Raw genomic sequence first — 12,793 nt, 5'->3', positions numbered from 1 at the left:
TAATTAAATATATATACCAATTATTGCATTATGCCCATTGCTGTCATCATACAATATCTTTCTTTATTATATTCAATGTCTCATCCTACCCAAGCAGTGTGTTTCATATAAAGTCCCAATGACCCCCTGTCCCCAATTTTCCCCCTTTTTACACTTAATGCAAATTGTAAGACTAAGCAATGATTTAATATGCTTTCATTGTGAAAAATCCTTTGACTCAATGACGAAACACCAGCATTAGCTCTCTATACCCTATTTCCATTTCTTCCTTTGTAGTTTGTTTATTTTCTTCTCAAATGTCAATGCTAAAGAAGTTGTTCAGCTTGGCGTACAGAGGTATACATTGGCAGTACACACACTTCACATAGTAATAGGTTTATAGCTTGTTAGGCTTCCTGAGAGCTTGTTAGGCTTGTCTCAGATAAGGAGGATATCAAATGTCATCCATGTTCACTCTATTTTCTCATGAGTAATACTCTCTGAAAACCTTACATCACACGCATAGGAGGATTACTATAGTGCTGTTACTGGGGATAGGTTATCCAGAAGAAAATTATAACAACTTTTGATGCACATTTCTATGACTTCAATTATATAGAAATCTATGTGAAAATATACAAGTCATTCAATGATCTTTAAAATAAAGCTATAATGGTTTTGGGTCAGTTGTATTTTTTTTATTTTTTATAGTTAAGCTGTTGTTTTAAATTAGGGTTGCACAGATACCGATACGAAACATGTGCACGAGTATCACAGTATGAAAATGCTCCGATACCTGAAACCAATACTTTCAGGCTTGGTTCTTTCAGCTGTAAGCGGGATTCCCCCACTGACAGCTGAAATGTAAAAAAAAAAAAAAGAAAAGACAGCAATTATCGGTTGTCAAGGAAAGGGGACGCCACGTTCTTAACAACTGATGACTCATTCAGCTGTCAGTGGGGTTCCCCCGTTGACAGCTGAAGTGTAAACAAATTCCTGGCAATTGGAGCTGTCATTTAAAAATAAAAAAGCAGCCGGGCAATGTTTATCAACAACATTACTCAGCTGCTGAAGTAGAGAGATAAAAAGAAGCATTGTTTAGTTTTGGATCTGTTTCTTCATCTACAGATCAAAGGGAGGAACTTCCCTCTGCAGATGAAGTCTGTTTAAGGCCCCTTTCACCCTGCCGCTACTTGAAAGTTGCGCGATTTTGACGCAATTTCAGGGAATGCCTGTGTACACTTGAGGTCTATGAACCTCAACTCTTATCAAAGTCGGACCAAAATAGTACAGGGACTACTTTGAAGTTGCACAGATATGAATGGTTATCATTGGGACCAATGGGGTACGACTTGTCATGCGAATCTGATGTCCAAAGTCGCAGGAAAAGTCACATAAGTGTGAAAGGGACTTAAAGCAATCTGTCAAGTAAAAACATTTTTTTATCTATTTACATTTTTTAAATTAAATCTTCCTCTGGTTTAACCCCTTATTAACCCTTAATTTACTCTAACCAGCCTTAACCACCTCAATACAGGGCACTTATATACCTTCCTCCCCAGACCAATTTTCCCCTTTTCGGTGCTGTTACATTTTGAATGACAATTGCGTGGTCATGCAATGCTGTACCCAAACAAAATTTTTATAATTTTTTTTCCCACAAATAGAGCTTTCTTTTGGTTGTATTTGATCACCTCTGGGGTTTTTATTGTTTTTGCTACAAATAAACAAATATTTTGAAGAAAAAAAAGTTTTCTCAGTTTCTGTTACAAAACTTTGTAAATAAGTACATTTTCTCCTTCACTGATGGGCACTGATGAGAATGCACTGATGGCACTGATGAGGCAGTACTGATTGGCACTGATGAGGTGGCACTGATAAGCAGCACTGATGGGAACTGATAGGTGGCCGTGATATACAGCACTGGTGGGCACTGATAGGTAGCATGGATGGGCACTTATAAGTGGCACTAATGGGCATTCATGGGCAGCACTGATGGGCACTGATGAGAACCCATAGGTGGCACTGATGGGCACTCATAGGTGGCAATGATAGGTGCCACTGGAGGGCACATATAGGTGGCACTGATGGGCACTGGTAGGCACTGATAGATCGTACTGATAGGCAGCACAGAGGCGCTTTGCAGGCATCACTGAGTGTTATCCCTAATGGGCAATGATTGCCATCCCTGGTGGCCTCTAATGGGCTTACCTGATGGTCATGGGTGGGCATCCTTGCTGGCCATGGGTGGGCATCCATGGTGGTCCTGGGTGGGCATCCTCTGGGGGGCTGCAGTGATAATAAATACTGCACTGACAATACTGCAAAAAAATACTGCACTGATAGTAAATGCTGTATTAAGCTATATAGCAAGAAGAGAGGGGAAACTTTGCCTCATTCTTTTCTGTATTTCAAACTTGCGCATTCAGCTCTGTAAACAACCATTTCTCAGATAAATTGTTAAAAAGTGGTAAAAATGTGCAGTGGAGCCTAAAGCTCCACCCACAAGCCTAAAGTAGATTTGAATCATATCACATATAATCTTTTTTTATACTCTGTTTAACAGTCGTATACAAGTATAGAAGTATATGAATATAAATTTGTTAACAATGTTAACAATGAGTATATGGAATCATCTGGGTACAGATATGCAGCACATAAAAATACAGAAAGAAAAAAGCAATCGCAGTCACCTGTAAGTTCTTGCATACCTGTATTTTATAGCTGAATACAGAGAGCAATGGTTTCCACTAAGCTATGGTAGCAGAAGAAGGGATTGTCAATTTAATGGCCATGGCTTTACAGGACATTTAATGTAGATGAACAGGGGACATTTGATGAATAATATGCAATCAACCTGTTAAACACAGGAGAAACCAACATATGGGAGGAGAAAATATCATCCAAGTTCTCTGTAGACACAGTTGGCATTAGGGTTTGCCATTTAGCCTGCGTGGCTAATGGGAATTTACCCAGATTAGTGTGTAACAAGTGGAGCTAGAGAGTAGAAATAACCGTTTGGGTCCTTGGGATTTTGAAACTCCTTTTAACGGGTAATTAGAGATTAGCTTATTGTGATCGCTAAATTGTGCCTCCAGAGCATGGCATCTAGAGATCTATAGAAAAAACTGTGCAATAATACATGTTTCTCTTGTAATTGTGTAAAGAAGTCTATTGTTCCTTCCTGATAGACATCTGAAAAGGGTTATAATACCTTGGTTATAATGCCAGTTCACGCCTCATCAGTGCCACCTATCAGTGCCCAACAGTGTTACTATCACATAACATTAAAAAAAAGTATGGGTAATCGGTATATGCAAGTACTCGGTACTTGTATTCGGTCCTAAAAAAGTGATATTGGTGCAACCCTAATTTTAATAGTGGGCTTGTAAGCTGTACCTTGACTGATGGTACTGTGCTGTTTTCATATCAACACTTTACAGCTGCTTTAGGGCCTAAAATGTACAGAGTGGGAAAACAGGTACTATGGACAAAGTGAAATGTAGACAAAGTGGAAACAGTGTGCGAAAGATGTAGCAGCATAAAAGGCTAACTGATATGAAAATGTGGATCACTCTCGAACGAGTAAATCCATCAAAAACCTGAGATACATTTCTGGTAGATGCAACAGATTATAATACTAGATGTTTTTGTATATCTCTATCAGACTCTTTTAGTGATATAACTGGGGCAAAACCTCTGCTGAAGTCATGAGCCATTATAAGGGCCCAATGCACCAAGTTGTTTTGGAACCCATAAAGATAGCCAAGAACATCCAAAGCTTCTAGGTGGAAAGGAACAGAATCGAGAATTATGGCAAGGATAATTGTTATTGGAATATTCCAGGCATATGCTATACCTGAAGTTGACTCTTAAGTTAATACCCATAATTATTTATCACTTTTGGGTATGATTGGGTACATATGTGCCAACATAGAAATAAACACTGTGAACATTTCCAGCATAATTTCTTTAGCATTTCTGTATAATGTGACTTTATCACAAACAAACCACCATGAGAAAAGCTGTGATTCACAAGCTTTCTTTCAACCCAAATCACTTTACTGTAAATGGTGATGTCTGTTTTCTAAGAACAACCTTGATCATCTTCATCGCTAAGGCCCTATTCCTTTATGGACATTTGTCAGCTTGACAGAATGACTAAATAGCCCCAAAGAAATGCAGAACTGATGAAATATGGCCAACTATACTTCATTTATCCCACTATAAACTGCATTTAAAGAAAGGAAAATGCTTGAGTTACCCTAAATGACATGTGCAAGGTATTTCTTAATCTTTTGAACATTTATGGATGACAGATAAGCAAGATGTAGCCTCTAGTACTGTGATATAGAATGATGTATAGCCATTTATCCATCTATTCAGTGAAACCAGCTGAAGTCTTCATCATCCTTTCTGTTATCTGTTACATTATTTGTTATAGCCAACGGCAAAACACAGCTTCACATTGTAGCTTAGCAATTTCTGTGCACAAAATGTTTCTCTACTTTAAAGGGTTAGTTCACCTTTTAAAAAATACCTTATGCAGTCTATGAACACAATTCCATAATTCTAAACTAATCAGATTTAAAAAAAAAAATCCATTTATGCTCCTCCCATATCATTCGGCCATTTATGCATGAAACGACGCCTGCCCCAAACACTTCTGCCATTTTTAACAGCTTTAAGAAGCAGAGATTGACCCAATAAATAAATTGAAAGAAAATAAAAAAAATGTTTTTAGGGATGTTTGGCTTATAAGAAAACTAGTCCATTACCAACCTTTGTATGAGGTGATGTTGCACAAATGCACAAATGTAAATGTTAAAACGTATTTTCACCTTCTCCTTTTGGTTTAATTAATGACAAAATGTTTTACCATACCAAGGGGTTGAACACTTGTAGACTAATTAAACTCCACCTTATAAGGTCATGACTTGCTGATATGATGAGGATGTTGCTTACATCATTTTGTAGTAAGCATTAATAAAATTAGTCATCAGTGGATTTCTTTAAAATTCTGAATCCCCATTCTTTACTTGCTGCAACAGCAGTACCTTACCTGTCAGAGATAACTTGATTCATGAATATTTACTTGTATTCTCTCCCAATCACCCAATCAGAGCAGAAGTCTCGGACTGTGGAGGCAACATATTGCCTCCCAGCCACCTGTCAACCAACTTCTGAAAAGTATTCCACCACAGATAACTTTTCAGATGGGAAAAAATGAACAAGCCCTAAGGGTGCCCTATCTACTGCCTGAGCTAACAGCAGAATCCCTAAAATTTGCCATGTAAAAAGATACATGAAAGAAATCAGTCCATCAAAAAAGCATAGTTTTGTTTTTGATAGATGCCAGAGCGTTAACCAGCCTGACAATCTCTGACAAGTCTAGAGGACTCTAATTATCTGTGCTTGAGTTCCTGGTTCTGTAATGTGGCCTTTATAATGGCAAATCTTTTATCTTGTTTTGATATTGTATTACCCAATATACTTAACACACAATTTTTCTACACATATACTTAAAGCAGAGTTCAACCCAAAAGTGGAAGCTCCGCTTATCTACTTCCTCCTCCCCCTCCGATGCCACATTTGGCACCTTTTGGGGGGGAGTGGATACCTGTCAAAAACAGGCACCTGCTCCCACTTCCGTGTAAGTGTACTGCGGCGACCTATGTCATTTGTGGCCCCTCCTCCTTCCTCCTATTGTCTTCTAGGAGACACACACAGGCCCCAGAAGACAGCGAGACCATTCAGAAAGCGCGACTCATGCATGCGCAATAGGAGACAGGCTTCACTTCCTGTTTCCCTTAGTAAGGCTGATGGACGGGTTGGCTTCAGGTGCTGACATCAAAAGCTCCCCAAACAGGTAGGTGTTCTTATATTAAAAGTCAGCAGCTAAAGTATTTGTAGCTGCTGATTTTTAATTTTCTTTTAATACAGGCTGGAACTCCTCTTCAGTTTACTAAGTGGCTCTGATTTTAACTTTGTAACTCATGAATTTTGTGTACTCGGCTTTTTATCCAATGGTATCCACATCTTCACAGTTGCCCCTAAATGAAAATGCAGCATTCACTAGTTCAAGCACCATTGAACCAACTCCAGCCTTAGACATACACAGAATCATGTGATGTGAGGTTCTAGTACCACACAGAAGCACATGTAAAAATCTTTCTGAAGCTTAGTAAATTATACATGATTTACATTCCAAATAAACTGAGTGGACTTTTGTACTGTAGTACAAAGAGCTGTAACATTTTTTGTCTAGAATAAGCAATTTATTACTTGTTTACCTTACACTAAAAGTTGCTCTTTAATGAAAAAACTAAATAAAAAAAATAATTGATTAAAAAAAATATATAACACTTTATTTAGTCAGGGCAATCGGGTTCGATTTACATCAGTTAATGTTCAGCCATATCGTAATAATATTTTTCACATAGAGAAATCTATCACAACAGTTATTAGGCAGATTTTCCTATCATACTTTACTCTTACCTTTTTATCTAATCTAACTAAGTAAACAATGGTATGCATCATTCTATAAAAAAAGTTCTTCTATATCATTTTACTGTTGTAAATTTACTGTAACAATAAATCACTCTCCTTGATACCCTAAAGACATGGTCAAAATCTCCATCGTCACAGTTTTTTTTTCAAAGATCTCCATCTTCATTGTTTCATTTACCATCATGATTCACTGTCCTAGTGTGGGAGGGGGGGGGGGGGAATCTTTCTTACTGGACTACAGCCCTTCGCCAAATTAATCAAATGGATAACTAATGAATGTTAGTATTTTTTCTTAGGAAAGGAACTTAGATGTAAAAGACAGGCCACCAGGTTATCCCCTAAGGACAAACCAGAGAGTTCATAAATGAACTTTGTAAACCTCCAACCAGAAGAGTCAGATTTGGGGACAAGACCAAAATATATGCAAGAACATAGCCTCTGTTTCCTCACATCTCCAACATTTAGGATTAGCTTCTGGGTACATCCAGTGAAGTCTCACATGGACTCTATCTTATTAGTAGCTTGCAGGGCTCAAGTCCTGCGGGAACTCACGGGAACGGGGTTCCTGTACTTTTTCCACAACAGGAACTCAGTTCCCATTAGCAGCCATGTCCTGCAAGACTTTGAAGTATGCGAGCTGCATGGCAGGTGCTACACCAGCAGCCGCCGAGACAGCTCGCAATAGTAAGTGCCGCACACCTGACCATTCAGGCATTGCGAGTAGAGGGCCCCATGACAGCTTCCGCTTCGATCTACCTGTCAATCACAGCTAGCTGACGGGTAGATCAGGTCCTTGCTGCTAAGAGATTGTATTTAGTCAGACCTCTCGTGATGCGCTGTTCCCCGCTGGCCCCACCTGATTTTCTGTCTCCTCATCTTCCCCTGCTTGTCCTGCATACTTGCTCTGTGTGTACTGCTGAATCTCCCCCTCCTCTATCTTCAGTGCCATATGATGAGAGAACCCAGAGGAGGAGCACAGCTATTCTGCTCACAGGACATGCAGGGAGAGAGGTGAGCTGAGGGAGGAACATCAGTTTGGGGTGGTAAGCTGAGCACAATACCTGGCAAAGTTTAATGCCAGGAGGGAAGTTTATGTGGAAATAGCTTAGGTTGGAATAGCAGCGAGTGTGTGTTGGAGCCCTGCAGAGTTTGCAGCCCCCCAAGCTAACATACATCTCCTAAGCAGGAACACATCACTATCTCCCCAAGTATTCTGTTCAGATAATGTGCAGTTAATTTATGACCTTTCCATTTAACCCTGTGTTATCCAAACTCTGTTCAATGAAAAGTGTAAACTCACCACATAAACACTCTACAGTGGTGTGAAAAAGTGTTTGCCCCTTCCTCATTTCCTGTTCCTTTGCATGTTTGTCACACTTAAGTGTTTCGGAACATCAAACCAATTTAAACAATAGTCAAGGACAACACAAGTAAACACAAAATGCAATTTGTAAATGAAGGTATTTATTATTAAAGGTGAAAAAAAATCCAAACCATCATGGCCCTGTGTGAAAAAGTAATTGCCCCCTAAACCTAATAACTGGTTGGGCCACCCTTAGCAGCAACAACTGCAACCAAGCGTTTGCGATAACGTGCAATGAGGCTTTTACAGCGTCCTGGAGGAATTTTGGCCCACTCATCTTTGCAGAATTGTCCTAATTCAGTTACATTAGAGGGTTTTCGAGCATGAACGGCCTTTTTAAGGTCATACCACAACATCTCAATAGGATTCAGGTCAGGACTTTGGCTAGGCCACTCCAAAGTCTTCATTTTGTTTTTCTTCAGCCATTCGGTGGTGGACTTGCTGGTGTGTTTAGGATCATTGTCCTGCTGCAGAATCCAAGTTCGTTTCAGCTTGAGTACACGAACAGATGGTCGGACATTCTCCTTCAGGATCTCTTGGTAGACAGCAGAATTCATAGTTCCTTTTATCACGGCAAGTCTTCCAGGTCCTGAAGCAGCAAAACAGCCCCAGACCATCACACTACCACCACCATATTTTACTGTTGGTATAATGTTCTTTTTATGAAATGCAGTGTTCCTTCTACGCCAGATATACTTGGACACACACCTTCCAAAGTGTTCCACTTTTATCTCATCGGTCCACAGAATGTTGTCCCAAAAGTCTTGGGGATCATCAAGATGTGTTGTGGAGAAATTGAGACGAGCTTTGATGTTCTTTTTGCTCAGCAGTGGTTTTCTCCTTGGAACTCTGCCATGCAGGCCATTTTTGCCCAGTCTTTTCCTGATGGTGGAGGCATGAACGCTGACCTTAACTGAGGCAAGTGAGGCCTGCAGTTCCTTGGACGTTGTTGTGGGGTCTTTTTTGACCTCTTGGATGAGTCGTCGCTGCGCTCTTGGGGTAATTTTGGGCGGCCGGCCACTCCTGGGAAGGTTCACCACTGTTCCATGTCTTCGCCATTTGTGGATAATGGCTCTCACTGTGGTTCGCTGGATTCCCAAAGCTTTGGAAATGGCTTTATAACCCTTTCCAGACTGATAGATCTCAATTACTTTCTTTCTCAATTGTTCCTGAATTTCTTTGGGTCTCGGCATGATGTGTAGCTTTTAAGGATCTTCTGGTGGACCTTACTGTGTCAAGCAGCTCCTATTTAAGTGATGCCTTGATTGTGAACAGGTGTGGCAATAATCAGGCCTGGGTGTGGCTAGAGAAATTAAACTCAGGTGTGGACAACCACAGTTATAGTATGTTTTAACAAGGGGGGCAATCACTTTTTCACACAGGGCCATGATGGTTTGGATTTTTTTTCACCTTTAATAATAAACACCTTCATTTACAAATTGCATTTTGTGTTTACTTGTGTTGTCCTTGACTATTGTTTAAATTGGTTTGATGTTCCGAAACACTTAAGTGTGACAAACATGCAAAGGAACAGGAAATGAGGAAGGGGGCAAACACTTTTTCACACCACTGTATATACAAAATAAAATTCCCCAATAAAGATCCGAACAGGATGTTCACATTTGCATGGAAGCACAATTGAATGAATGCTGATTATTCAGAGAATTACCGTATTTATGTTTATTGCGAAATGTTTTTTATGTACTAACATTTAAGCTTCATACACACAATACGAAAATTGGATGAAAAATACCACTTTTGAAGCGTTTGTGCATATGAGCGTATAATTTTATTTTATTTTTTGGTGGGGGGAGTGGATCTTGGGTGGGAGTTCCCACACTTTTTTCCCCAGGACTTGACCCCTGGTAGCTTGTAACCAGACTTCTGAAATCACACAGATATTGAGGATCTGTGTGCAAAATAAAGTATAGATTCACGTTGTTCATCTGTAAATTGTTGGTTCAAGTCCCGTTCCCATTTCATCTGAAAAGGAGGGGCATCATTTTCTGTTGATGTAACAATAATGGATTAAGAGATAGGGAGTCCATTTTGGATTGGAGACTAGTCTTTACATAGGATTTAGGGAGGTTTAGTACCCAAAGAGGTATAGAAAAGTTTGACCTGTAGAGCCTGCAAAAAGGGCAGCTGAGAAGAGGCCATGCCTTGTATATCAGTCACTGATTTCCAATTTCCCCCTACTACAAAGTCTTTTAGCCTAAACATTTTGTTTTGGATAAGGTGATGGAAGCTTACCTCTTGTATCCCAGGGGGAAATTCAGGGTTTCCAAAGACTGGGGTCATAAGTGATAATTTTGTTAAAGAGAAAACTTTCCCTTTTTATTTTTGGATCATTCGTATAGTTGTACCTATTAGTGTTTGTCTTTGAAGTGTTGAATGACAGGAGGTTGATATCCATGAAAGTGTCTGATGGTGGAAAGGGCTATAGAGCCTGTTGAAGCTCTTGGTCTCTGCATTTTTGCATCAGTCCAAGATCTGTACTAGATGGAATGCTTGAAGATAAAGAGACGGATCAGGAACTCTTTACCACCTCTATGTTTTCGCAGATTTAAGATGTCTGCCTACAAAAGCTGAAAGACTTCACAATTCACTGATTTCAAGAAGCTAAAAGGAATTGAGATTAGAAGAGTCTAATGGAGATATAGTAATCAAGTAAGAGTATTCATCTTCAGCATGCTATTCCCCCTGAAAAAATGTATGAGTGAGACATTGCCATTACTTCAGATCCTGAAAAGGGGGAGAAAGTTTTCCTTAAAGACATCATCAAGTCTTGAGGTAAGATAAACCCCAAGATTAACCAAGATTATCTCTTGCCCACTTGAAAAGGACATTTGTTTTGAATATTTGCATTTTAGTGTGGGGGAAGATGATATTTAAGGCTTATAGAAGATTAAGAACAGTTGTTTTTGGTCTAGAGATGAAAAAGTCAAATGTATATGCGGCAAACTTGTGTTATATTCCTCTCATCTCCACACCTAGTATGTCTCGATTTACTCTGATATGTCTCAATAAGGTCTCAAGTGTCATAATAAAAAGCGGTGAGAACGGGAAGCCCTGTCTTGTATTGTTTCTGTAATCTGCAGAGATTATCTCGTTGACCTTAACTGCTGCAACTGATTGTGCATATAACGCATTTATCCATTGGAGCGTATTCTTTCCCAAAAAATATGAATGAGTGTTTTTTTCAGGAAGCTCCAACTTACTTAAAGACCTTCTCTGCATCTGCCGAGAAGAGCAGCAAAAAGACAGACAGTATTGACAAGATGAATAATGCTCAGTGCCTTGCAGGTATTGTCCTTGGCCTCTCTGCCAAGCAAGAACCTTACTTGATCATGATGAAACATGAAATAAGGAAGAAGGTATGTTTTTGAATTTTGCTGAAAAGTTTTAAGTCTGTATGTAGAAAAGGGTTTGGTCTGTAGCTGGTTAAAAATGAACAATAAAACATTTCTTGATACTGCTTCTGTAAGGGCTTTTCTTTTCCAAATCAACCAGTCATTCTATATTAGCATGCCCTTTGCTGTGTGGCTGCTTAATTTAAACTGTAAGATGGGAAGTTCAAAGTAGGTTTAGGTACTTGGGAACAGCCTGTAAGGTAGAATAAGATACCACCAAAAGTAGGAACAGAGTAGCTAGTCACTGTTATCATGTCACTAATCAGTCTTTGTACAATAATTAGAAATCAGTAAAACCCTCATGCAGTTTAGGAAAGGAAAACCACAAAGAATCATTAGTGATGAAAAAGCAGGCAAAAATACAAAGGGATAACAATTGGGAGTGCCACACTCCATGTTGTTTCTGAGTGGATGTATGGCACTGCCTAAAAGACAACCCTCAAAGGCCCAATCTGTGCCCATACTCTGCAGGTGACCCCTCTCTTAAAAAAATACATTGTAAGCTAGTTTTTCTCAATCAGTGTAAAATATGATGTTGCTAAGGGTTCCTTGAGCAGTGGCAGATTGGTCTCTTGCCTGAAGGTGTCTGCATAGTTCCAAAAACAGAGTCACATGACAGGACAAGCAGCTTTAGGACCAGAGGAGCCTCTACTCTCAAAAAACATAGCGTGACTACTGGTACATAGCAAGCATACAAATATGTTTAAATAGTAGTACGCTCCATGCTCCGAAAGGATTCCGGTACCGGCGTGTTTCTGGTTTCAAACCCTTCGTCAGGGGTATTGGGTAGGAGAATGTGTAATAATATATTTGTCTAATGAAGAACAAAGGATAAACATCATAGCAATGTTATTTGGATGGTGGCATAGACACAAATCTGCTAACAGGACACCTACCAAAAGGTAAGCAAAGAGTTGGTGCAATGTATACTACGTTAAGCAAGCAGGAATAACACACAAACACTACAGAAGATGGCACCAAATGGTGGCCTCCTGACACTGCCCCCCAAGGTCAAAAGGTGGAATGTCTTATGAGAGCTCTCCACGCACTGGTTGGTCATATATCGGGGTGATATGCAGAATACAGCGAGGTAGTTAAATGAACTGCATAAAAATGGTGGAGAGAGCAAAAATGGAAAAAAGAAGGGGGGATTAGTAAATCTATTGTTCTTAAGCAATGTGGAAAAATATTATAAGTGATAAAACACGGTATGGATGGAGGCAAGTCAATATTCTACCAGGATTTGGTCAGGTCACAATTTCTCTTCAAATATTAAAAGTGATGCAGCTGTCCATACATTCAAGGTGGCATAGCCACACAATGCATTGGATATTCCCAGATCAGCCAGCTATAAATATCAAAAAGGTTTACCGTATGTTCAATGTGATGTGATTAGTATCAAAGGTATCTTAGCCTTAATGCGCCCCTTCATAATCCATTGAATGTGCATTGTGCAGTCAATAAAAGTAGGTGACCTACCCTCTCTTCCTAAGAAATACACACCAGCACCAGGTTAGCATGAAGAGGC

The sequence above is a fragment of the Lithobates pipiens genome, unplaced genomic scaffold (assembly GCF_037356315.1).
Source record: "Lithobates pipiens isolate NorthernLeopardFrog02 unplaced genomic scaffold, aLitPip1_a1.2 Scaffold_10, whole genome shotgun sequence".
In the NCBI taxonomy this organism is placed as follows: domain Eukaryota; kingdom Metazoa; phylum Chordata; class Amphibia; order Anura; family Ranidae; genus Lithobates; species Lithobates pipiens.
This window is presented reverse-complemented; position numbering follows the sequence as displayed.